We start from the raw sequence: 25267 nt of genomic DNA on the forward strand, positions 1-25267 counted from the left end.
GGAAGAATTAACATTATCAAAATGTCCATACTACCCAAAGCAATATACAGATTCAATGCAATACCTATTAAAGTACCAATGGCATATTTCACAGACATAGAACAAACACTTCGAAAATTTATATGGAACCATAAACGAGCTCGAATAGCAGCTGCTCTTTTGAGAAAGAAGAACAAAGTAGGGGGGATCACAATACCTGATATCAAACTGTATTACAAGGCCACCGTAATCAAAACAGCCTGGTACTGGCATAAAAACAGGCACATAGACCAATGGAACAGAACAGAGAGCCCAGAAATCAACCCAACTCTCTACAGTCAATTAATATTCGACAAAGGGGGCAGTAACATAAAATGGAGTAAAGATAGCCTCTTCAACAAATGGTGTTGGGAGAACTGGACAGCTACATGCAAAAAAATGAAACTTGAGCACAGACTTACACCATACACCAAAATAAATTCAAGGTGGATAAAAGACTTAAATGTAAGTCATAACACCATTAAAGTCCTAGAGGAGAACATTGGCAAGAAAATCTCAGATATTTCACGCAGCAACATTTTTACTGATATGTCCCCTAGAGCAAGGAATGTAAAGGAAAGAATAAACAAATGGGATCTCATCAAAATAAAAAGCTTCTGCATGGCTAAAGAAAACAGTATTAAATTAGCAAGACAACCAACTGTATGGGGAAAACATATTTGCCAATGATACCTCAGACAAAGGTTTAATCTCTAAAATATACAAAGAACTTACACGACTCCACTCTAAGAAGACACCCAACCCAATTAGAAAATGGGAAAAGGACTTGAACAAACACTTCTCCAAGGAGGACATACAGAACATTCAGAGACACATGAAGAGATGCTCAATATCATTAGCTATCAGAGAGATGCAAATTAAAACCACAATGAGATACCACTTTACACCAGTCAGGATGGCTGTCATAAACAAAGCAACAAACAACAAATGTTGGAGAGGTTGTGGGGAAAAGGGGCCCTTAGTTCACTCTTGGTGGGATTGCAGACTGGTACAACCATTATGGAAAACAGTATGGAATTTTCTCAGAAAAATAAAAATTGACCTGCCTTTTGACCCAGCAATTCCACTGCTAGGATTATATCCTAAGAATCCTAAAACATCAATTTCAAAGAACCTATGCACCACAATGTTCATAGCAGCACAATTTACAATAGCCAAGAGTTGGAAGCAACCTAGGTGCCCATCAGTAAATGAATGGATCCAAAAATTGTGGTACATATACACAATGGAATTCTATGCTGCAGAGAGAAAGAAGGAGCTACTACCCTTTGCAACAACATGGATGGAACTGGAAAGCATTATGCTGAGTGAAATAGGCCAGGTGCTGAAAGACAAATACCATATGATCTCACCTTTAACAGGAAGCTAAACAACAAAACAAACAAGTAAGCAGAAAAAAAAACCCCAAAAAAACAAAGACACTGAAATAGAGAACAAGGGGATAGTGACCAGAGGGGAGAAGGAAGGGAAGTTAAGGGGGAAAAAGGGGGAGGGATTTGGAGGAACAAAAAGGAAGGACACAGGGACGAGAACTAAGGGGGGGGGGGGAAATGGGGGGGGAGGTGGGGAGCAAGGGGCAGGGGAGGCTGGGATGGGAAAAATAGACAAAAAACTGTACTTGAAAAATAACTAAATAAAATTAAAAAAAAAGAAAAAAAAAGAAAAATAACTAAATAAAATTAATTTAAAAAAGAAAAAAAGGAATACAATAATGAAAAAAATAAATAAAATAACATGCAAAAAATCCAATTCTTAAATTAAAAAAACAACAAAAAAACCGTACTTGAAAAATAACTAAATAAAATTAAAAAATTAATATAACTGTACAAAAAAAGAATGCATGGTGGAGGAAAAATGAAGACAACTGAACAACAATAAAATTATTAAAAAAGAAAATATAACTGTATTATATCAGGTAAGTTAATGGATTAATGAATTAATATTTCTTATTTTATCACATGCTGGCAGTTTTACTTCTTTTTCTCTTAAAAATTTAGTGTGGAATGAATGTGAGTTTGGTGCTAGTGGTGGTGAGGTGGTAGTGGTTCATTGTCATGGTGATGGCAATTAAAATTTTTGTGGCAGTGGTATATTTTTGTTTTAAATTTAGAAGGGATTTTGCCCATCCACCTATTCTTCCTATCCTTAATAAATCTTTTCACTTAAATTATAAAGCTGGAATGTTATAGAGGTTTGTTTTATCCATTTAAATCTCAAATGCTTAGAATGTCACTCTATATGTATTAAAATACTTATTAAATATGTGTTAGAGATCCTGATGGTGGAACCAGGGTCTGTCCTGCAGATATCCTAGAGTTTAGGGCAGGCTAGACAAATGCAAATTCAAGACCGGGCAAGTTGAGAAGGAAGCATGAAGTCCACTGTTGAAACAAGAGGTGTTTCAGTGGCATTGGGACTTTATTGGAATTTATTCAATCTTAAAATTTATTTGAACTTTTTCTATATGCCACTTACTGTTATATGTGTTTGACATACATTTGTATATAAACAGAAAAGTGGCCCAGACCTCTTGGGCTTATATTTAACATCAGAAGCCAGACAACAAATAATGGATATAAAAATATGTCAAATATGTTAAGTGATATGTTATAGAAACGAAAACAGAAGATTAGGATAAGGAGAAAAGGCTTCAGGTAAGTGAGAATTGAGATTGAAATTTTACATAGGGTACATAGAACAGGCACGTTGAGAAGGTGACATTTCAGTAGACTTATGAAATAAGAAACTCAGTCATCAGGACATTGAAAGGAAGATTTATTCCTGACAGAGGAACAGTCAGTACTATAGGGAACCTATCCATGTGGCATGGCAAATGTAGCCCAGCCTGTTATTCAGAAAACTGCTGGGGAGTGAGTCAGCACACAGGAACCAAGCCCATGGATAAGATTTCCCCTGGGAAATCAGGCCTGAATTGTACCTAGGCTGCTATGAGGCTTGCTTTTGCTAAAACTCCTGTACCCTTAATTGAGGCAGACACATTTACTGCACATTGCTAAAGTAACTTCCTAAAATCTGTGCTAAACCTCCCAAGTATGGAGTGTAACCAGTTCAACCACTGTACCCCTTGCATCTGAAACATAATTTTCTTTTAAGTAATTAGAAACATTCTTTTCTTTGTTATCTCTAAAAGGTAACCATCTAAAGAGAACCTGTGCATAGTAAATTAGGACCATCCTTGATCTAATGTACCCAGAAAAGCAATAAAAGCCTGTCCAGGAAGGAGTCGGGGCCCTCTCTCACTTAGAGAGCAGCTAAATGGTCCCTTTTTCTCCACAGGACTTCTGTAGTCCATGTGAGTTTGTTTGTTGCAGTCACAACACATGGACTCCATGGGCCAGATTCTGCATCAAAGTACAAAGACCTTAATTTGGGTCTGTTTCAGGGCAGAGTGGGGGGAATGTACTATGAACAGCAAAGAGGACACTGTGGCTGGAGGACTTTGAGCAGGAAGTAGGTACAATGAGGATAGAGTGAAAAGGTACTGAGAGGGAGACCATGTAGCCATGTTTTTTGGGGACTTGGAGGTCATTGTGAAGGCTTTGGAATTTACTCTGTAATCCACTGAACAGCTTTGAGCAAAGGAATGCCACTCAGGTTTTACACTGCAAAGAAGCATGCTGGTCACTGTGTTGATGAGAGAACAGAGAAGGCAAGAGAATGAGTTAAACAAGTGAGTGTGTGAGAAAGCCACTGAACTTATGCAGGAGAGAAATGATAGCTGCTGTGGAGATTGTGATACATTATCAGACATGGGTGTATTTGAAAAATAGTTCCAATCTGAGTTTCTAACGGACTAAATGTGAAGCTGTCCATATATTATCGTATTAGCCATGATTAAGACAGTTCAAAATATATAATCTATTTTTAATTATTAAAATAATTTTTGTTATTAAAAGGTAACTGATAAATTATAAGTAATGATAAAATATTAATATTGTATAATTTATGTCAAAACAAGCATACAGGAAAATATGCCTAATAAAATTAAGACCCAAAGAAACCAGGACATTTTAGCTGTTAAAATAACCACTTTGTATTCTCACTTAACATAGTTAAAATAAGTTTTGTTTTTCTCCTCAAATTTAGATTGGGGTTGGGTCAAGTACTTGGTGTTTAGATGCAGTGACTAGAGACACTGGTCTATAATGCATGACCATTTCCAGAGTGGGTGGTAGAATGCAAAGGTACCAACCCAGGTGAAAATTTCTTTAGCCAGCACTCAAGTATTTGAGCTTTGGAATTGAGATTTGGTGCATTTTTTTTTACCTCCTTGAGAGTGGATAGAAAGGGGAAGCAGGAAGAAGAAATATTTTTTAAATTTTATTTAGTCATTTTTCAAGTACACTTTTTTGTCTATTTTTCCCATCCCAGCCTCCCCTGCCCCTTGCTCCCCACCTCCCTCCCTTTTCCACCCCCCTTAGTTCTCGTCCCTGTGTCCTTCCTATTTGTTCCTCCAAATCCCTCCCCCTTTTTCCCCTTAACTTCCCTTCCTTCTCCCCTCTGATCACTATCCCCTTGTTCTCTATTTCAGTGTCTTTGTTTATTTTTTTTCTGCTTGCTTGTTTGTTTTGTTGTTCAGCTTCCTGTTAAAGGTGAGATCATATGGTATTTGTCTTTCAGCCCCTGGCCTATTTAACTCAGCATAATGCTTTCCAGTTCCATCCATGTTGTTGCAAAAGGTAGTAGCTCCTTTTTTCTCTCTGCTGCATAGAATTCCATGGTGTATATGTACCACAATTTTTGGATCCATTCATTTACTGATGGGTACCTAGGTTGCTTCCAACTCTTGGCTATTGTAAATTGTGCTGCTATGAACATTGTGGTGCATAGGTTCTTTGATATTGATGTTTTAGGATTCTTAGGATATAATCCCAGCAGTGGAATTGCTGGGTCAAAAGGCAGGTCGATTTTTATTTTTCTGAGAAAAATCCATACTGTTTTCCATAATGGTTGTACCAGTCTGCAATCCCACCAACAGTGAACTAAGGTCCCCTTTTCCCCACAACCTCTCCAACATTTGTTGTTTGTTGCTTTGTTTATGACAGCCATCCTGACTGGTGTAAAGTGGCATCTCATTGTGTTTTTAATTTGTATCTCTCTAATAGCTAACAATATTGATAATCTCTTCATGTGTCTCTGAATGTTCTGTATGTCCTCCTTGGAGAAGTGTCTGTTCAAGTCCTTTTCCCATTTTTTAATTGGGTTGGGTGTCTTCTTAGAGTGGATTCCTGTAAGTTCTTTGTATATTTTGGAGATTAAACCTTTGTCTGAGGTATCATTGGCAAATATGCTTTCCCATACAGTTGGTTGTCTTGCTAATTTAATACTGTTTTCTTTAGCCATGCAGAAGCTTTATATTTTGATGAGATCCCATTTGTTTATTCTTTCCTTTACATTCCTTACTCTAGGGGACATATCAGTAAAGAAGTTGCTGCGTGAAATATCTGAGATTCTCTTGCCGATGTTCTCCTCTAGGACTTTAATGGTGTCATGACTTACATTTAAGTCTTTTATCCACCTTGAATTTATTTTTTGTGTATGGTGTAAGTCTGTGCTCAAGTTTCATTTTTTTGCACTCAGCTGTCCAGTTCTCCCAACACCATTTGTTGAAGAGGCTATCTTAACTCCATTTTATGTTACTGCCACCTTTGTCGAATATTAATTGACTGTAGAGAGTTGGGTTGATTTCTGGGCTCTCTGTTCTGTTCCATTGGTCTTTGTGCCTGTTTTTATGCCAGTACCAAGCTGTTTTGATTACAATGGCCTTGTAATACAGTTTGATATCAGGTATTGTGATCCCCCCTATTTTGTTCTTCTTTCTCAAAAGAGCAGCTGCTATTCGGGCTCGTTTATGGTTCCATATACATTTTCAAAGTGTTTGTTCTATGTCTGTGAAATATGCCATTGGTACTTTAATAGGTATTGCATTGAATCTGTAAATTGCTTTGGGTAGTATGGACATTTTGATGATGTTAATTCTTCCAATCCTTGAACAAGGTATATGTTTCCATTTGTTTGTGTCTTCCTTGATTTCGTTTTTCAGGGCTGTGTAGTTTTCTGCATACAAGTTTTTTACCTCCTTGGTTAGGTTTATTCCCAGATATTTTATTTTTCTTTTTGCTATATCAAATGGGATTTTTTTCTTTATTTCTGCTTCTGCTGAAGGAAGAAGACATTTCAAAAAAGAAATGTTAGTGGGCACAATTATGCAATTATGTACATTGTGCTAATATTGTACTACAAACTTGAGAAGCACCATGCCTTATCTAAGTTGTCCCTACTGTCAAACCTTCTGCAATGTCATTGGGAAGAACAATGACTTCTGGTCAAAAAAAAATAACATGTGGGTGTCACATGATGCCCTAACATCAGCAGAAAAAAAACTCATAAAGGAGAACCTAAGGAAAAGATGTAATGGGCAGAACAGGAAGACAGGGCAGTAAGAGCTAAATAGTGTGTCTAAGAAAGGGTAGATATTGTAAATAGATTTTTATGATTAGAAAAGAAACACATTTTTATTATTGAAAAAATCATTGGGAGAATAAAGACAAGCATAAATGAGAGGGAAATAGTCATATCCTGGTGCAGATCCCAGCTCCTGGGGTCTGAGGAATTATCGATGAGATGAGACAAATGCACACAGACTACCTAGTCCTATGGAGGAAAAAGGACAGTGCAGCATCTCTCTCAAGAGGAGAGAGCCTCAATTCTTACCTTGATAGGCTTTTATTGGGTTCAATTTGCACCCAATACAGCAATACAGGGTGTATACATAAAGCTCATTAATCATTGTCAGGCAGAAATGATTAAAAAACAGATAATATTTGAAGAACTCTGAGGGCTTATTCTGAGTCAGGGTCAGAGAGTTAAAGGGCCATAAAACTTTGGGGAGCAAACTTACTTCCTGCCTGGACCCTTAACATTTAAATTGAGGGCATTAGTAGAGCAGGTTTCACAGGATTTTATGCATTCTTTCTTAGGCCTGATAGCCCTAGAGAACCTGCCCATTCTAGCACAGGGCCTCACTCACCTCTCACATTGTTTCATGCTTAAGTCAGGCAGGGAAAATTAGGCAGCCAAGAGATTAGGAGACTTCTTGCAGACAGAATGAGGACTCAGGTTATGTCAAAGCTGAGGGTGAGGGGTTCATCAGTCCTTTTTTCTATAGCCCCCCAAGTCCTTCCTTGAGGACCTCATTATGACTGTGCTTGTCTTAGGTCATCCCTCTTTTGAGGAATCTTATCTGTCATGGACTAACCAGTCATCTGCCTGGGGCCAAGCAGGGTGAAGAGAAAGGGGGCAGAGGTGCTGCCTCTACAAGGAAGATAAGCTTTGTCTCCTAAATGGCTTATAGTCCCAGGGCCCCTTTAAACTCAGCCTTAGCCACAGGGGATTACAGCTTCTGAAACCAGGCAGAGCAGTTCCCAACAATATCCCTATCAGAAAGGCTGAATTTTTTAAAATTAAAAATAAAACTAATATTAAGTACATTTAATTAGTAAGTCACAAATAATGCCTTAATATGATCAAGTTCAGTGAGTGCTTTATTTTGGTTGAATTAATCACTTAGATGTATACACAGTGGAAGTGACATTTTTAAGTATATTTTATTGATTATGATATGACGGTTTCCCCAATTTCTCCCCCTGTATCACCCCTCTGCCCTGCACCCTCCAGCATTCCCCACCCCCTCTTAGTTCATGTCTACGGGTGGTACATATAAGTTCTTTGAGTTCTCTGTTTCCTATAACATTTTTATCTCTCCCCATCTATTTTATGCCTACCAGTTATGCTTCTTATTCACTGGGCATTTCCCCCATTCCTTCCTTCCTTCCCCCTCCCCACTGAAATCTCTCCATGTTATGTCCATTTCTCTGATTCTGTTCCTGTTCTAGTTGTTTGCTTAGTTTTTGTTTTCATTGCTTTTCTTTTCTTTTAGGTTCATTTGTTGATAGTTGTGTTTGTTGTCATTTTACTGTTCATATTTTCTTTTTCTCCTGATCTAGCTGTCCTCTTAGTTTGCTTTTGTTTTAGGTGTGGTTCTTAATAACTGTGAGTTTGCTGTCCTTTCACTGTTTGTATTTTTTAATCTTTTTTTTCTTAGGTAAGTCCCTTTAACATTTCATATAATAATGGCTTGGTGATGATGAACTCCTTCAACTCGACTTTGTCTGGGAGGCACTTTATCTGCCCTTCCATTCTAAATGATAGCTTTGCTGGATAGAATAATCTTGGATGTAGGTCCTTGCCTTTCATGACTTCAAGTATTTCTTTCCAGCCCTTTCTTGACTGCAAGGTTTCTTTTGAGAAATCAGCTGATAGCATTATGGGCACTCATTTGTAGGTAACTCTCTCCTTTCCTATTGCTGTTTTTTAGATTTTCTTTTTATCTTTACTCTTGGGTAACAATGATGATGTGCCTTGGTGTGTTCCTCTTTAGGTCCAACTTCTTTGGGACTCTCTGGGTTTCCTGGACTTCCTGGAAGTCTATTCCTTTCACTAGATTGGGGACATTTTCATTTATTATTGTTTCAAATAAGTTTTCAGTTTCTTGCTGTTGTTTTTCTCCTTCTGGCACCCCTATAATTTGGATATTGAAATGTTTAAGTTGTCCCAGAGGTTCCTCTGTCTCCCTTCATTTTTTTGGACTCTTGTTTTTTTATTCTGTTCTGGTTGGATGTTTATTTCTTCCTTTTGTTCCAAATTGTAGCTTTGAGTCCTGTTTTCCTTCCTGTTGCTGTTGGTTCCCGAAATATTTTGTTTTATTTCATTTTGAGTATCTTTTTTTCCCATTGTTTGACCACGCTCAATCAGTTCTGTGAGCATTTTGATTACCAGGGCTTTAAATTCTCCATCAGATAGGTTGGCTGTCTTTTTATTGCTTAGCTCTTTTTCTCTGACGTTTTGCTCTATTTTTTCATTTGGGCCATATTTCTTTGTTTTTGGCACAGCTGTTAAATTGTAAGGGGACAGGGACTTAAGGATTCAGCAGGGTGAGTCAACCTGGTTGCCATTCTCCCTCCTACCACTCTGGTTAGTCTGTTTATTGTTTCTTTAATTTCTTGGTTGTCTTAGTTCCATGCTGTTTGATTTTCTGGCACTTCTGGTTGTTTATTATTTTTAGATTGGTTGTTATCCTCTTTTTGTTTGTGTAAAGAAGGGTTTCTGCCTATGCCTCTATCTTGGCCAGAACTGTTTTGTTCCTTTTTTATGGCTGAGTAATCTTATATTATATATACATATCACTATTTTTTTGTACATTTATATTTTTCATCTACTATACAGCTTGGCTATTGTTAATAAGGCTGTAAGAAATAGAGGGGTGAACATATTATTTAAATTAGTGTTTTGAGTTTCTTCAGATATATACCCAGAAGTGGAATCACTGAGACATAAAGAAATTCCATTTATAATTTTTTTTGAGGAAACTACATACTGTTCTCAACAGTGGCTGCATGAATCTGCATTCCCACCAACAATGAATGAGGGTCCCTGTTTCTTCACATCCTCACCAACACTTGTTTGTTGATTTATTGATAAATAACCATTCTGACAGACATGAGATGATATCTCATTGTGGTTTTAATTTGCATTTATCTAATGATTAGTGATGTTAAGCATGTTTTTATATGCCTATTGACCATCTCTATGTTCTCTTTGCAGAAGTGTCTATTCATGTCTTTTGCCCATTTTTAAATTATTTTTTTGGTATTTAGTTATATAACTTCTTTACAAATTTTGGAAATTAACCCCTTATCAGATGCATCATTGGCAAATTATGTTCTTTCATTAAGTGGGTTGTCTTTTCATTTTGCTGATGGTTTCCTTTGCTGTGCAAAATCTTTTTGGTTTGATATAGTCCCATTGGTTTCTGTTTTCTAGTTTGCTTGAGAAGAGACATTGAATAAAAATATTAGTAAGAAATATCCAAGATTTTATGACTATGTTTTATTCTAGGAGTTTTATGGTTTCAAATCTTACATTTAATTCTTTAATCCATTTTGAGCTTGTTTTTGTATATGGTGAAATAAGGTGCTCTAGTTTCACTTTTTTGCATGTATCTGACCAATTTTCCCCAAACTCTTATTGAATAGACTTTTAGTCCATTGTATGTTCTTCCCTCCTTTGTTTTCAATTAATGGACCATATAGGTGATGATTTATTTCTGGGCTTTCTTTCTCTTCCATTGATCTAGGTGTCTGTTTTTATGCCAGTACCATGCTGTTTTCATTACTATGAACTTGTAGTACAGTTTGATATTAGGTAGTGTGATATCTCCAACTTTGTTCTTCTTTCTCAAGAGTGCATTCAGGGTCTTTTTTGGTTCTATATAAATATTTGTATTATTTGTTTTAGTTCTGTACAATATGCCACTGGTATCTTAATAGGAATTGCATTGAATTTATATGTTACTTTGAGTACTGTGGGCATTTTAACACTGTTAATTTTTTTCCATTCTTGAGTACAGTACATGCTTCCATTTCTTTGTAAATTCTTTAATGTCCTGCTTCAGAGTCTTATAGTTTTCCAAATACATGTGTTTATCTCTTTAGTTAAATTTATTCCTAGGTATTTTTTGATGCAATTTGAAATGGGATTATGTTCTTTTTGTCTAATTTTTTATTGATTATGCTGTTACAGTTGTTCTATTCTCCCCCTTCATTCCCCTCCACCCTACTTCCCCATCCCCATTACCCCCCCTTTAGTTCATGACCATGTGTCTCAAGTTCTTTAGATTCTATATTTCCCATGCTATTCTTGCCCCCCATCTATTTTCTATCTACTGTCTATGCTACTTATTTTCTGTACCTTCTCCCCCCTTCTCCTTCTCCCACTCCCCTGTTGCTAACCTTCCTTGAGATCTTCATTTCTATGTTTCCACTCCTGATCTAGCTGTCCTTTTAGTTTGCTTTTGTTTTAGGTGTGGTTGTTAATAACTGTGAGTTTGTTGTCCTTTCACTGTTCATGTTTCTTTAACTTCTTTTTCTTAGATAAGTCTCTTTAACATTTCATATAATAAGGGCTTGGTGATGATGAACTCCTTGAATTTGATCTTATCTGAGAAGCACTTTATCTGTCCTTCCATTCTAAATGAAAGTTTTGCTGGATAGAGCAATCTTGGTTGTAGGTCTTTGGATTTCATGACTTGGAATACCTCTTTCCAGCCCCTTCTTGCCTGTAAGGTCTCTTTTGAGAAATCTGCTGACAGTCTGATGGGCACTGCTTTGTAGGTGACTGTCCCCTTAGCTCTTGCTGCTTCTAGGATTCTCTCCTTCATTTTAATCTTGGCTAATGTAATGATGATGTGCCTTGGTGTGTTTCTTCTTGGGTCCAACTTCTTTGGGACTCTCTGAGCTTCCTGGATTTCCTGAAAGTCTATTTCCTTTGCCAGATTGGGGAAATTCTCCTTTATTATTTGTTCCAATAAGTTTTCCACTGGTGGCTGTGCCTTTCCCCCTTCTGGTACCCCTATAATTCGGATGTTGGAGCGTTTAAAGATGTCCTGGAGGTTCCTAAGCCTCTCCTCATTTCTTTGAATTCTTGCTTCTTGACTCTTTTCTATTTGGCCATTATTTGCTTTCTTCTGGTCCACTCCATTGATTTAAGTCCCAGTTTCCTTTTCATTGCTATTGGTGTCCTGTGCAATTCCATTCATTTCAATTAGTTTCGCCTTCATATATTTGTCTAATTTGTGGCTATAATCAACCAGTTCTGTGAGGATCCTGGTCACCAGTGTTTTAAACTGTGCATCTGAGAGTTTTGCTATTTCTTCATCGCTTAGCTTTATAGGCTCAAAACAGTAACCTAACCATTCTACATCTTCTTAACATTCTGGCCTTGTCAACCTAGGTTCATTTTTCTTGACTCTGTCAAAAAATCTTTTATATATTTCTGCAGTCTCACTCTTAGATCTTGAAAAGTCAAGGGTATGCAAGTGAAAATAAAGTTACTGAGTACATATAACTACTGAAGTATGATTCTTACACAATGTCTTCTATTGGCAAAAAACAAAGTCACCACCTTTCAGACCTCTTATAAATTATACTTGTTCTATACATTACTATCCAAAGCCATACACCCTCCTTCTTTCACATGAAATAAACAAATTCACAATTGTGTATTTTATTTGAAAACTATCAGGATGCTAAACAGACTATCTAGAGATTCTCTTGGGTAACTGTGATTTAACTGTTAGTGAATACATAATGAGTAAAACCAGAGTTTTACTGGTGCGGCTCAGTGAATTGAGTACCATCCTGCAAACCAAAGGGTCACTGGTTTGATTTCCAGTCTGGGCATATACCTGGGTTGCAGGCTGGACCCCAGTTGGGGATACATGGGAGGCAACCACACATTGATTCTCTACCTCTCTTTTCTCCCTCCCTTCTCTGCTCTCTGAAATTAAATAAATAAATTTTTTTAAAAAAAGTAAAACCAAAAATTGTCAAGTAAGATGCACACACAAACTTAAATTACCCTTAAAATAAAAACTTATCATAGGAAGTAAATAAATTCAGGTAACTAACTGCCCTGACAAAAGATAAAACACACACATTTATAATGATAGTAGGTGTATAAGTGTGTCAATCACATAAATATACTTTGGAAACCAAGAGATTTGCTGACCTATTCAAGAACTTGAATAAAATAAATGGCAGATGAAAATGTTATATATTTACCTAAGAAAATAGTGACAGTAGAATTGAGCAGATATTTCACAGTATTATCCATAAGAGCAGAGATTGGCTTAACACTGGTAAGCTGGCTGTTATAGTTCCCGTGGCTGATGTTTCCAATGCACTTCCTACCCACTCTTGACTCCATTTTGGCAACTCTGTAAAAATATGGAGATATTGCTGCCAGGGAGGCTCAGTAAAGCAGTACTCTGAGTCACAGACATATATGCTTAACTTAAAATGTTGATCCTTGGATTAACTTAAATGACACAAACACCTTTATGACTAGACAGCTAGTCCTTTGAAAGATCCTAAATTATGAATTCTTTGGACTCTTCCAGAAGCCTGACTATAGAAGTGGGCCATTTCCACCCAAAAATAATAAAAGATTAATTCCTGATACATCTACACTTTTTCTTTGGTCTTCTCCTAATCTTACTTATTATTACAGTTTGCCCATTCTCTCAACACTAATATAACTTTCCTTATATTCATCCCACTATTTTTAATCCCCTATTTTCTTATTTTCATTTAAAATATAAAACTCTCTTGAGCAATTTTTTACAACTTGCAGGTACTGCTCTGATAACTGTTTGCTAGAGACAGAACTGCCTTTCCTTATCTGATAGCTATTCTTTCAAACACTTTAGAGAGTAAATTCCTTTTTACATGATTTTTTTAGTTCTTAATTTACCTTATATTATTAATACCAACCTTCACTCTTCTTAAAAGTCAACCTTAACTTCATATTAGCAAACTGTTTCTGCTAAGGTCATTATAGCCTATCGATAGGAACTGCCAAACCTGAAAACTCTAATATCAAAGTGATCCTGACCACAAAGACTAATTTATTCTCTTTAAAGACAATTTAAGTCTGTTTTAAATTGACTTAGAAAAGTCATCCTCATAAATGGACACATAACCTGCCTCTTCCTATTGAGATAGGGGATCTTTATATCATGTGATCTTTATATCCCCAGTGTGGTCTGTGCACCAGCAGGTTGTTCCTTCTTATATGGTCATCAGACTTCTACCTGCCTGCTGCACACATAAACTTACCTGTGTGTCCAGGGTATTTATTAGAGATTTGAAAATCTATATACAATCCAATTGATCAAATTTCTGAGGACAAATAACTTAAAATGCTACAAAATGTGATGCATAAAACTTATTAATAAAACTCCTAGAAGGGACAACTGGGATACCTCTTCATAACTACTATGTCAACAGCAATTATCATTTTATGGATAAGGCAAGGGGAAAGTTAGTCCAAAACTTGTCTTTGATGCTAAGAAAAGTTTAAAAGTCCAGCCATTACCAGAGTTGTTACAGAGAGTCATGGCCTTTGATTGGTTGTAATAAGACATGTGAAAGTTCACACCATGGCAAATACATCTTGCTGCACCTGCACATTACAAGATAAAAAAGTGATGACTAATAAAAAAACAGGCTTTCTAAAATATACACAGTTGGATTGATTGTCTGGGTCTTCTAATTCAAACTCCTGCTTTCCAGATTCATTTTGAGGACTAACTTTGTTGCCTTTGTTGCAGTTGGTTGATGAATCCTGTAAAGACCCTTAGATGCTACTGTGCAGTTAATGTCATGTCAAAAGATCCAACAAATGATCTGGAGTATAAGATTAACAGTAGTACAGTTACAGACAGTGTCCTCTGAAAATGCCCTGAGGAGCAGAATATTAGCCATGGTGAACATATGAAGTACATGGGTTACTCTCATGTAGCCAATTTTGTCTGCCTTTGGATGCATTGGGAGATGGAGGAAGAGAAAAGGAGCTCTTGATGTTCATAAACTGTGCTGGGGTGTGAACTAATCTTTTGTGTTGCTATAAAATAGCCTGGCAGTAAAAGTAAGCTTGGTGTTCTCCTATTGAACATAAAACATTTGAGCATCACACAGGCCATTGTGTGACAAAAACAAGACAACTGTAACCATGACCGAACACATACAAACACAAACATCGTCCAAGCCACAAAATGACCAAACATCTTATCCTAATCAGTATGCCATTGCTTTAATAGTTACAGCTTCAACCTTAGTCTAGTCATCCCTCTTAGATAGGATTTGAGATGTCCCATTATAGATATGCTTCCACTTCCTGACAATATCTTGTCTAAAGCAAAGACTCTCTTCTTAAACTCTCCTCCAAACCATCTAACACAAGTCCAAATACTCTAAGTAAACTTTTCTACCATCTCTCCATGATATGTGTTCTCTCTCCTAGCAGCTTGTGATAAATCCAGCATGTTAATTATTGGTATGTTCCTGTGAAGCCATGAAAAAGCTCATTTTCTTCAAACAGTTTCTTCAGAAAGGAAGAGCTTTTACAAATTTCCAGCTGAGAAAACCTAGGCAAAATTCAGAGATTATGGTGAAATTTGTCCTCTGGGTCTCTGTGAGGAAAAGAGCACCTAAAACAAGAGATAGACATACATGTAGCCAAGTAACCTTGAACAGCCATGTGGGGAAGAGCTGTCTCTTTGGTGTCTTATTCCTTGCTCTTTCTTCCTTTTGCTGATTCCTGCTTCTCTAGAGGTAATGAATATTTTTTTCTGATTGTCTTCTTTTTCAAAGTATCTTATTGATTATGTTATTACAGTTCTATTTTTTTCTCTCCTTTATTCCCCTCTGCTCTGCACCTACCCTCCCACCAGCATTCCCACCACTTTGTTCATGTCCATGAGTCATACATATAAGTTCTTTGGCTTGTCCATTTCTTATACTGTTCTTAACCTACCCCCTATCCATTTGTACCTATTGTTTATACTTCTTATTTCCTGTATTTTTCTCCATTCTTCTTCCTCTCTCTCCCCATTGAAACCCTCCATGTGATCTCTATTTCTGTGATTCTTTTCCTATTTTAGTTGTTTGCCTAATTTGTTTTACTTTTTTTAAAGGTTCAGTAGTTGATGTGAGTTTGCTGTCATTTTACTGTTCATAGTTTTGATCTCCTTTATTTCCTTAGATAACTATCTTAATATTTCATATAATAAGAGCTTGGTGATGATGAGCTCATTTAACTTGACTTTATCTGGGTAGCACTTTATCTGCCCTTCTATTCTAAATGATAACTTTACTAAATAGAATAATCTGGGACGTAGGCCCTTGATTTTCATGACTTTGAATTCTTTTCAGGCCCTTCTTGCCTGCAAGTTTTCTTTTAAGAAATCAGTGGATAGTCTTATTGGAACACCTTTGTAGGTAACTGTCTCCTTTCCTCTTGCTGCTTTTAAGATTCTTTCCTTATCTTTAATCTTGACCAACTTAATTATGATGTACCTTGGTGTGTGCTTCCTTGGGTCCAAATTCTGTGGGACTCTCTGGGAAGTATACTTCCTGGACTTCCTGGAAGTATATTTCCTTTGCCAGATTGGGGGAATTCTCCTTTATTATTTTTCTTTTTTGTTAACATTTTAAATTATTTTTATTAATTATGCTATTACAATATTCCCAATTTTTCTTCTTTATCCCTCCCACCTTGTTCCTCACTTGTTCCTCCAGCATCCTCCACTTGGTTCATGTCCATGGGTTGTACATATAAGTTCTTTGAGTCCTCTGTTTCTTATACCATCTTTATATCTCCCCATCTATTTTATGCCTACTAATTACGCTTTTCTCCCCTGTACCTTTCCCCCCATATTCCTGCCTTTCCCCTCTCCACTGTACTCCCTCTGTGTGATATCCACTTCTATGGCTCTGTTCCTGTTCTGGTTGCCTGCTTAGTTTTTGTTTTCATTTTTTTTAGGTTCATTTGTTAATAGTTGTGATTGTTGTCATTTTCCTGTACATATTTTTTATCTTTTTATTAGATATGTCCCTTTAGCATTTCACATAATAATGGCTTGGTGATGATTTAACTTGACCTTATCTGGGAAGCACTTTATCTGCAGTTCCATTCTAAATGATAGCTTTGTTGGATAGGATAATCTTGGATGTAGATCCTTGACTTTCATGATTTTGAATACTTCTTTCCAGCCCCTTCTTGCCTGTAAGGTTTCTTTTGAGAAATTAGCTGATAGCATTATGGGCACTCCTTTGTAGGTAAGTCTCTCCTTTCCTCTTGCTGTTTTTTAGATTTTCTTTTTATCTTTACTCTTGGGTAACTTAATGATGATGTGCCTTCGTGCATTTCTCTTTGGATTTTCCATGTACACTATCATGATATCTGCAAAGAATGACAGTTTTAGTTTCTCCATTCCAATTTGGATGTCTTTTATTTCTTTTTTATTTTCTGACTGCTGTGGCTAGAGCTTTCAATACTTTATGTTCAATTTTTTATGTTGAATAAAAGCGGGGAAAGCAGACACCCATGTCTTGTGGTTAATGTTAAGGAGAACAATTGTAATTTTTGCACATTGAGAATGATGTAGGCTATAGGTTTCTCATATATGGCCTTTATTATGTTAAGGCATGCTCCTTCTAATCCTACTCTGCTGAGTGTTTTTTTTATTATAAGAGGGTGCTATAGTTTATCAAATACTTTTCCAGCATTTATTGACACGATCATGTGAAGTTTGTTTTTCATTTTGTTTATGTGATTTATTACACTTTTTGATTTGCATGTATTGTACCATCTTTGTGTCCTTGGGATGAATCTCATGGCTTTATCATAGTGTCATCCCTTTAGTGTATTTCTGGATGCAATTTGTCAATATTTTGCTGAGGATTGTACCACCTGTGTCCATCAGTGAGATTGGCCTGTAGTTTTCTTTCTTTGTTTTGTCTTTATCTAGTTATGGATTTAGAAAAGTGCTGGCCTCATAAAAAATTGGGAATCATCTATCTTCTTGCATTTTTGGAATAGTTTGAAAAGGATCAGAGTTAGCTCTTTCCTAAATATTTGGTATAATTCTTCTGTAAAGCTGTCCAGTCCAGGGCTTTTGTGTGCTGGGATTTTTTGATTACTACTTCAACTTTGGTAGCTTTTATCAGTCTATTCAGTATCTCTGCTTCTTCTTGATTAAGTTTTGGAGGATTACATGTTTCTACAAATTCATTAATTTCACCCAGGTTTTCAAATTTCTTGCCATATAATTGTTGGTAGTAATTTCTTAGAGTCCTTTGTTTTTCTGTTATATCAGTTATAATTTTACCTTTTTTGTTTCTAATTTTATATATTTGGATCCTCTTTTTTCATTCATGAGTGTAATTAAAGGCTTACGGATTGCATTTATATTTTTAAAGAATCAGGTCTTAGATTCACTGATTCTTTGGAAAATTCTTTTTAGTCTCTATGTTATTTAATTCTCTTATTTCATTTTTTCTACTCACTCTGGGCTTTGTTAGTTGTTTTTTCCTCTAGTTCTCATACATGTGGAGTTGGGTCATTTATTTGAATATTTTTATCTTTATTAGGTAGGCCTGTATTGCTATGAACTTCCCTCTCAAGACTGCCATCACTGTGTCTCAAAGGTTTGGGGTAGTTATATGTTCATTTTCTTTTGTGCCCAGAAACTATTTGATTCTTTCCACATCTTGTTTTTTTTCAACTTTAAAAAATTTTTTGTTTAAGTACAGTTGTCTCCATTTATTTTAAGCCATTCATTATTTAATAGCATGTTATTTCATCCCCATGGATTTGATTGATTTAGATTTTTTTCTTGAGGTTTGTTTCTAGTTTCAAGTCATTGCAATCTGAGAAAATAACTGATAGGATTTCAACTTTTTGACTTTGTAGAGCTCTGTTTTGTGTCCTATCATGTGGTTTATCTTTGAAAATGTTCCATGTACATTTGAAAACAAATGTATATTTTGCTTCCTTAGGGTGAAAGGTTCTGTAGATATCAGTTAAATCCATTTGATCTAGTGTGTCGGTCAGTGCCACAACATCTTTGTTGTTGTTTGTTTGGACAATCTGTCCATTGTTGACAGTGGGGAATTAAAAGCGCTTTCTCTAAGTGTATTGTTCTCTATAACTTTTTTGAAGTCCTTCAAGATTTTCTATATACATTTGGGTGCTCCTATGTTGGGTGCATATATGTTTACAATGTTTATGTCTTCTTGATCAAATCTATTCTTGAGTATTATAATGAGACCATATTTGTCATTTTTTAAAGGAAATTAATTAATATATATTTTTTAGTTATTCAAGTACAGTTGTCCCCAATTTAAACCCACCACCCCTGCTTCCTAATCATTCCCACCTCCCACCCTCAAACCTACCCCCTTTGGTTTTGTGCATGTGTCCTTTATACATGTTTCTTGATGGCTTTTTTCCTGTTATCCCCTACTGTCCCTCTCCACCTTTCTCTATGGTTACTGTCAGATTGCTCATTTCAATATCTGTTGTTATGTTTCACTTGCTTGTTTGTTTTGTTGATTAGATTTCACTTATAGGTGAGATCATATTGTATTTGTCTTTCACCACCTTGCTAATATCACTTAGCATAATGCTTTCCAGTTCCATCTATGCTTTTGTAAAGGGTAGAAGCTCTTTCTTTGTGCTGTGTAGTATTCCATTGTGTAAATATACCACAGTTTTTAGATCCACTCATTTGCTGATGGGAACCATGGGCTTTCAGCACTAGGTTATTGTAAATTGTGCTGCTATGAACATTGCGGTACATAGGTTCTTTTGACTTGGTGTTTCAGAATTCTTAGGGGATAATCCCAACAGTGGTATTGCTGAGTCAACAGGCAGTTCCATTTTTGTTTTCTTAGAAAATTCCAAACTGTTTTAAACAGTGGCTGCACCAGTTTGCATTCCCACCAGTGGTGCACTTGGGTTCCCTTTTCTCCACATCCTCTTCAGCACTTGTTCTTTGTTGATTTGTTTATGATGGCCATCCTGACCTGTATGAAATGGTATCTCATTGTGGTTTATTTTGAATCTCTCTGTTGGATAGTGATGCTAAGCACCTTTTCATATGTCTCTGGGCCCTATATTTCCTCCTTAAAGTGTCTGTGCAAGTCCTTTGCCCATTTTTTAAGTTGGTTGTTTGTCTTCTTGAATTGGATCATGACAGTTCTTTGTATATTTTGGAGATTAAACCCTTGTCTGAGTTATCATTGGCAAATATGTTTCCCATACAGTTGGTTCTCTTTGCATTTTAATGCTGTTTCTTTTAGCCATGCAGAAGCTTTTTGCTTTGATAAGGTCCCATTTGTTTATTCTTCCCTTTTGTTCCTTGCTCTAGGGGACATATTGGTGAAAATATTGCTGCTGGAATATCTAAGATTTTTCTGCTGATGTTCTCCTCTAGGACTTTTATCATGTTACAAATTATATTTAAGTCTTTTATCCATCTTGAATTTTTTTGTGTGTATGGTATAAGGTGATGATTGAGTTTTATTTTTTCCTCATGTAGCTGTCCAGAGCTCCCAATACCATGTATTGAAGAGGCTATTTTTTACTCCATTTTATGCTTGTCACATATTAATTGATGATAGAGACTTGGATTCATGGTCTTTTTTTTTTAAATCTATTTTGTCTGTTATAAATATTGCCACCCTGGATTTTTTTTCTTTTCATTTTTTAAAAATATTGTTTTCCAACCCTTTACTTTCAGTCTGTATAGTTCTATTGTCTTGAGTTGGTTCTTTTTTAGACAGCATATATTTGGTCATGTTATCTTATCCCTTCAGCTACCCTGTTTCTTTTAAGTGGAACATTTAATTTATCCTTTATTACTATTTTTCCTTTGTATGTGTGTTACTTGCTCTCACTCTTTTTCATCTTCTTCTTAAAGCAGTGCCTTTAGCATGTCTTGCAATGTTGGTTTGGTGGAGGTGTGTCCTGTTAGCCTACTTTTGTCTGGGAAATTCTTATTTTGCCCTCTATGTTCAATGACATCCTTATTTGTAGAGTAGTCTTGGTTGTAGGCCTTTGGTTTTCATAACTTGGAATATTTATTGCCATTTCCTTCTGTCCTGCAGTGTTTCTGTTGATAAATCAGCTGCCAGCCTTATCAGAGCTTGCTTGTATGTTACTATATGTTTCTCTTTTTTCTGCCTTTAAGATCCTCTCTTTGTTTTGGAATTTAGCCATTTTAATTATGATGTATCTTGCAATGGGCCTCTTTGGGTTCACCTTGATTGGGACCCTCTGTGCTTCCTGAACTTGCATGACTTTCCCCTCATCAAGTTAGAGAAATATTCTGTCATTGTTTTTTCAGCCAAGGTTTGTATCTCTTTCTACTTTTCTTCTCCTTCTGGTATTTCAAAGATGCAAATGTTGTTATGTTTTATGTTGTCCTGAAATTTCCTTAAGCTATCTTCATACTTTACGAGCCTTTTAAAAATGTTTTTGCTCTGCCTGTATATTTCTTTCTAGCTCTTCCTATAGCTCACTGATTCTTTCCTCTTTTTCATTCAGCTAGGTTGTAATTCTTTCAAGTTTATTATTGATTTCAGATTTTGTATTCTTAATTTCTTCCTGGTTCTTGTTTATAGTTTCTATTTCTTTTTTCATCCAGTTGTAGTTCCCATTCAGGTTTTGTAGTTTCACTAAGTTCTTTGAGCATCCTTATGACCATTTAAAAAAATTAGATCTCATAGATTGCTTGCCTTAATTTCATTTAATTCTTTATCTATGGTTCTTCCACTCCTTGTGATTGGGAATTCTTTCTTTGTCTCCTAATTTTAGGTGATTTTTTGCTTGTTTATGATTCTCAGGATGCTCTGCATTGCCTGCCTCTGTTTGTGGCATAGATTTCTGTGGGCGCAGTGGTGTGGTTTCTTTGACCTTCTTACCTGGATTCCCCAGAGTTGCCCTTTATTATCTTTATGTGGGCTCTCTTCTTGCCCTTGGTCTTTGTTTATTGATGGCTCATTCATTGGTTGGTTCTTCATTCCAGCTGGCTTACTGGTAGTCACAACTCCTGCCATGACATTAATGCAGTTTAACAAAAACAACATTACCATAAATACAAACTCATGCCAGAAAAATAAAAAGCAATTGAGCAATATAAAAAGCAATTAAGCAAAGATTAATAAAGGTGGAGAAAATTAAGAATATTTTAAGATAGAACAAAGATAATAGGAGAGATGATTTTTGAGTGGAAAGAGGGCAGAGTAATGAAGTAGAGAAATGGAGAGAAGAGGATTTGAAATGTATGTAAAAGATAGAAGGGTGGTGCAAAAAATGGAGTAATAAAAGGGAAGATGGACAAAACTGTACTGGAACAACAATAAAAATAAAATACAAAATAAAAAAATGAATAAAAAAGTAAAGAAAAGGAAAGAGTATACTAGAGGTTTGAAGTAAACTTAAAAATGTATTGAACCAACAGGAAGAAAATTGCAGAAAAGTCATTGCAGGGTCAATAGCAACACAGCTGAGTGAAGATGAATAAAGTTGGAAAGGGAATAAGAATGTTGTCCAAAAGAGAAAAGTGAATATAAGATGTCTACAGTAAAGAAAAATGGTTTTGAGAGAATAGGGAGGAAAACTAATAAGGATAAGAAGTAGGACCCAGGTTAAGAAATTGTGAAAATGAAAATAAAATTTGTAACTCAACTGATCAAGGGCAGGGGAAAGCAAAATGGAGTAAGACAGGGAGAGAGTATACTATGGGATTTAAAGTACAAACAAACACTGAACAAATAGGAGTTCCTTTGGAAAAGTACAGTAGTAACCACGGTATTTCACCCAGCTAGCCACTGTTTATAGAATTTGGAAAGGAAATAAGTCTCTTATTAGAGGGGAAAAAGAATGCCAGGTGACTTAAGAAAGAAGGTTAGATGGAGGGGAAACAGTGAGAGTAAGGGATAGAAACTTGGCATAGTGTCAGAGTAAATAAAATTTGCAACAATAGTAACAAAGCTTAGGAGGATGGCAAAATGGATTAAGACCAGGGAAGGGTGCTGTGTGGGACTTGGAATAAGAATAGTAGAATAATAAATATATTAAAAATGAATAAAAAGAATAAAAGTAAAAGACAAAAAGCAGTGTGTTATTTGGAATATGAATGAAGTGAAAGAAGAAAAATTAAAGTGCAATATGACAGAATAAAAGAACAAGACAAACAATAAAAGGAAAACAAAGAAAAAAACTAAATAAATGGGAAAAAACAAGAGATAAAAAAAAATACTCGTGAGCTCTGATGAAGAGCAAAGTAAAATTTGGCTGAGCTGTTGGTGTTCACTTTCTGACTTCTGTCTGAATCTGTCACTGGCTTTCTCAGAACTCCAGGTCTTACTGTGTCACTCTTAAAAAAAAAAATCCTCCTTGCCCAGGAGGATTTTACTCTTGCCCAGCTGCGTTTTGCAAATCTTCCTTGTTCTTCCTGGCAGAGAGGGGCTGGGCTCCCTCTTTTCTTTTCCTGTGGTTATGCAAGGATAAGGCCTGAGTCTGGGCTACAATAATCATAGGTGCTCAGTTTGTAGCCCATACTATCACAGCACTGTGTGGTCTGCATTGTATACTCCATGCAGTTGTGAAAGACTGGTGCTGATAAGTAGACCTTGCTTTGTCTCCCTTTGATCAGCCAGTGAGGTGCACTGAGTGGAAGCAAATCATGTCCACACCCCTTGTGTTGTAACCAATCCACTCTTGACTCTGGTAAGTGGAAGGAAAGTCATGAAGCTGTAGGAATGCTGGGTGTGCCTTTATTTAAGGGTGGGTTATCCATGCACACTGAGAGCTGTGTGTCCCCCAATGGGGAAACCTTACCTACATATATAGTAAATACTGATGATGCCAGTAGAGGCCAGAATATTGTATAACATAGTGAGATTATGTGCATTCCAGCCCACTCAATGAGATGAGAACTGTTTATTGCCTCCAGTCTCAAGGCTATGAGAACACAGCTTGTCTTAGTTCCCCACATATATGGGTGAGGAACTGAGACTACCTCCATTACCCTATAATACACCTCTTCTGGGATCCTCACTGCACAATCTACATGAAGATATATTCTGTGAAGTTTCCTTGGTGAGGAGGGCAGAACCCTGCACCCATAAACCACAACAGCACTGTAAACTACAGCAACAAGCCACAAAAACACAAGCACTGCTATTCAAGACAGCAAGAATCCACTGCCTTTCCATCATTAAGGATACCCACCATTCCTGCAAAGGATCACCTGTCATGCATTCAGTGTCTCTTGTCTCAGAAGTTAATAACCTTAAGTTTGAATAGCATTGTGATGGACATCAGGAATATATACACAGCATTCAGCTTCTGCTAAGGCACACACTCCACCTTGGGATGCAGTAAGCATATCTAAGACCATATGATTTTGCAAGGCTACTTTTCTTAATTAATACACTTCCTTATTTAACAGACTTATGGGTTCATGTGTTGCATTCAACACACGAATAGTGTGCAAAGCCAAAGCAGTTATCTCAATTTCAGTGACTGTAGATACAGCTTGAGGAGAAAAAATAGCTAATGAGTATTACCATCAGAGAGTATGTCTTACCCAGTGTCTCACATTAAATGCTTCCCAGTTTGTTGGCTGGATTGCAAGAGTTTTCTGAACTGGAGCAGGCTAATAGGGCCATTCCAAAGTGTAATAGCCAATCCAATTTCCAGGCTGGATAAAGTCACCCATGTGAGCCAACACCCAGAAGGCTGCAGTAGAAACTGCAGCCCACACATCATTCTGTGCCTCCCAGAAATGCTTTAGAGTCTGAGTCTGACACAGACCTGTCAGAGTCCAGAACACCTGGGCTTGTCCTTTGGGGTTCTCCATGCAAAGGGAAGCCACCTGAGCAATCCCACATGGAGTAGCTGCCTAATGGCCAGACTTGGTCATACACTGGCTTTGTGCCAGTGTAGATGTCAGTTCAGTTCATGTTCCACAAGGGATATTCACTGTTCCACTGATGCTGCAACCAAGTCCAATATGAGACAGAAGCTGGAGACATGTGCCATGGGAGGCTGGCAGACATGGGTCATCATGCTGATTAGGGAGCATGGGAGTTAGGGTCATCATGCTGATCCATCAAAGGGAGTTAGGGTCATCATGCTGATTGGTTAGCGACTGAGGCATAAGTATGAACCCAGTCTACTAAGGTGTTACTCTGTACCCAAAGGGTAGAAAGGGTGCTTATTGGAGCAGTTATAAGCACCAATAAGGGTAACTCATGACCCTCAGGCAATATACAGGCAAGTTTCTGGTCAGCCAATAAGACACTGGCTAGCAGAAAAGGTCTTCCTGGGCATGAATACCATAACTTCTGTGCCTCAACTGGTGGCTCAGCATCTATTTAAAACAACAGTGAAGAAATCATAATGGGCCATAGGAAAATCACAAAGCTGCCACAGATAAGCCTTTTGTGGTCTGCTGGACCTGAGTATGTCATTTAAGATTGGGGACCATGTCCCAATAACCCAGAAAACTATTTGCAAGTTCTTCACCTCTTGTCCCCAAGGGGCAACAAGAGCCACCCAGTGCATGTGGGGAGCTTTTTATTTCACAAGGCCATGTCCAAGTGGCTGTTTGCCTTTGCTCAGGCCCTCAGGAGCAGGCAAGAGAATATATTCTTGTTTTCCCATGCCTGATTTCAATAAAGCATCCTTAGTCTGTACCTGCAGCTATTTTGGAGCTGCAGTCCATTAAAGC

The sequence above is a fragment of the Artibeus jamaicensis genome, unplaced genomic scaffold (genome assembly GCF_021234435.1).
Source record: "Artibeus jamaicensis isolate MK-2021 breed Jamaican fruit bat unplaced genomic scaffold, CSHL_Jam_final contig_288, whole genome shotgun sequence".
Lineage (NCBI taxonomy): Eukaryota > Metazoa > Chordata > Mammalia > Chiroptera > Phyllostomidae > Artibeus > Artibeus jamaicensis.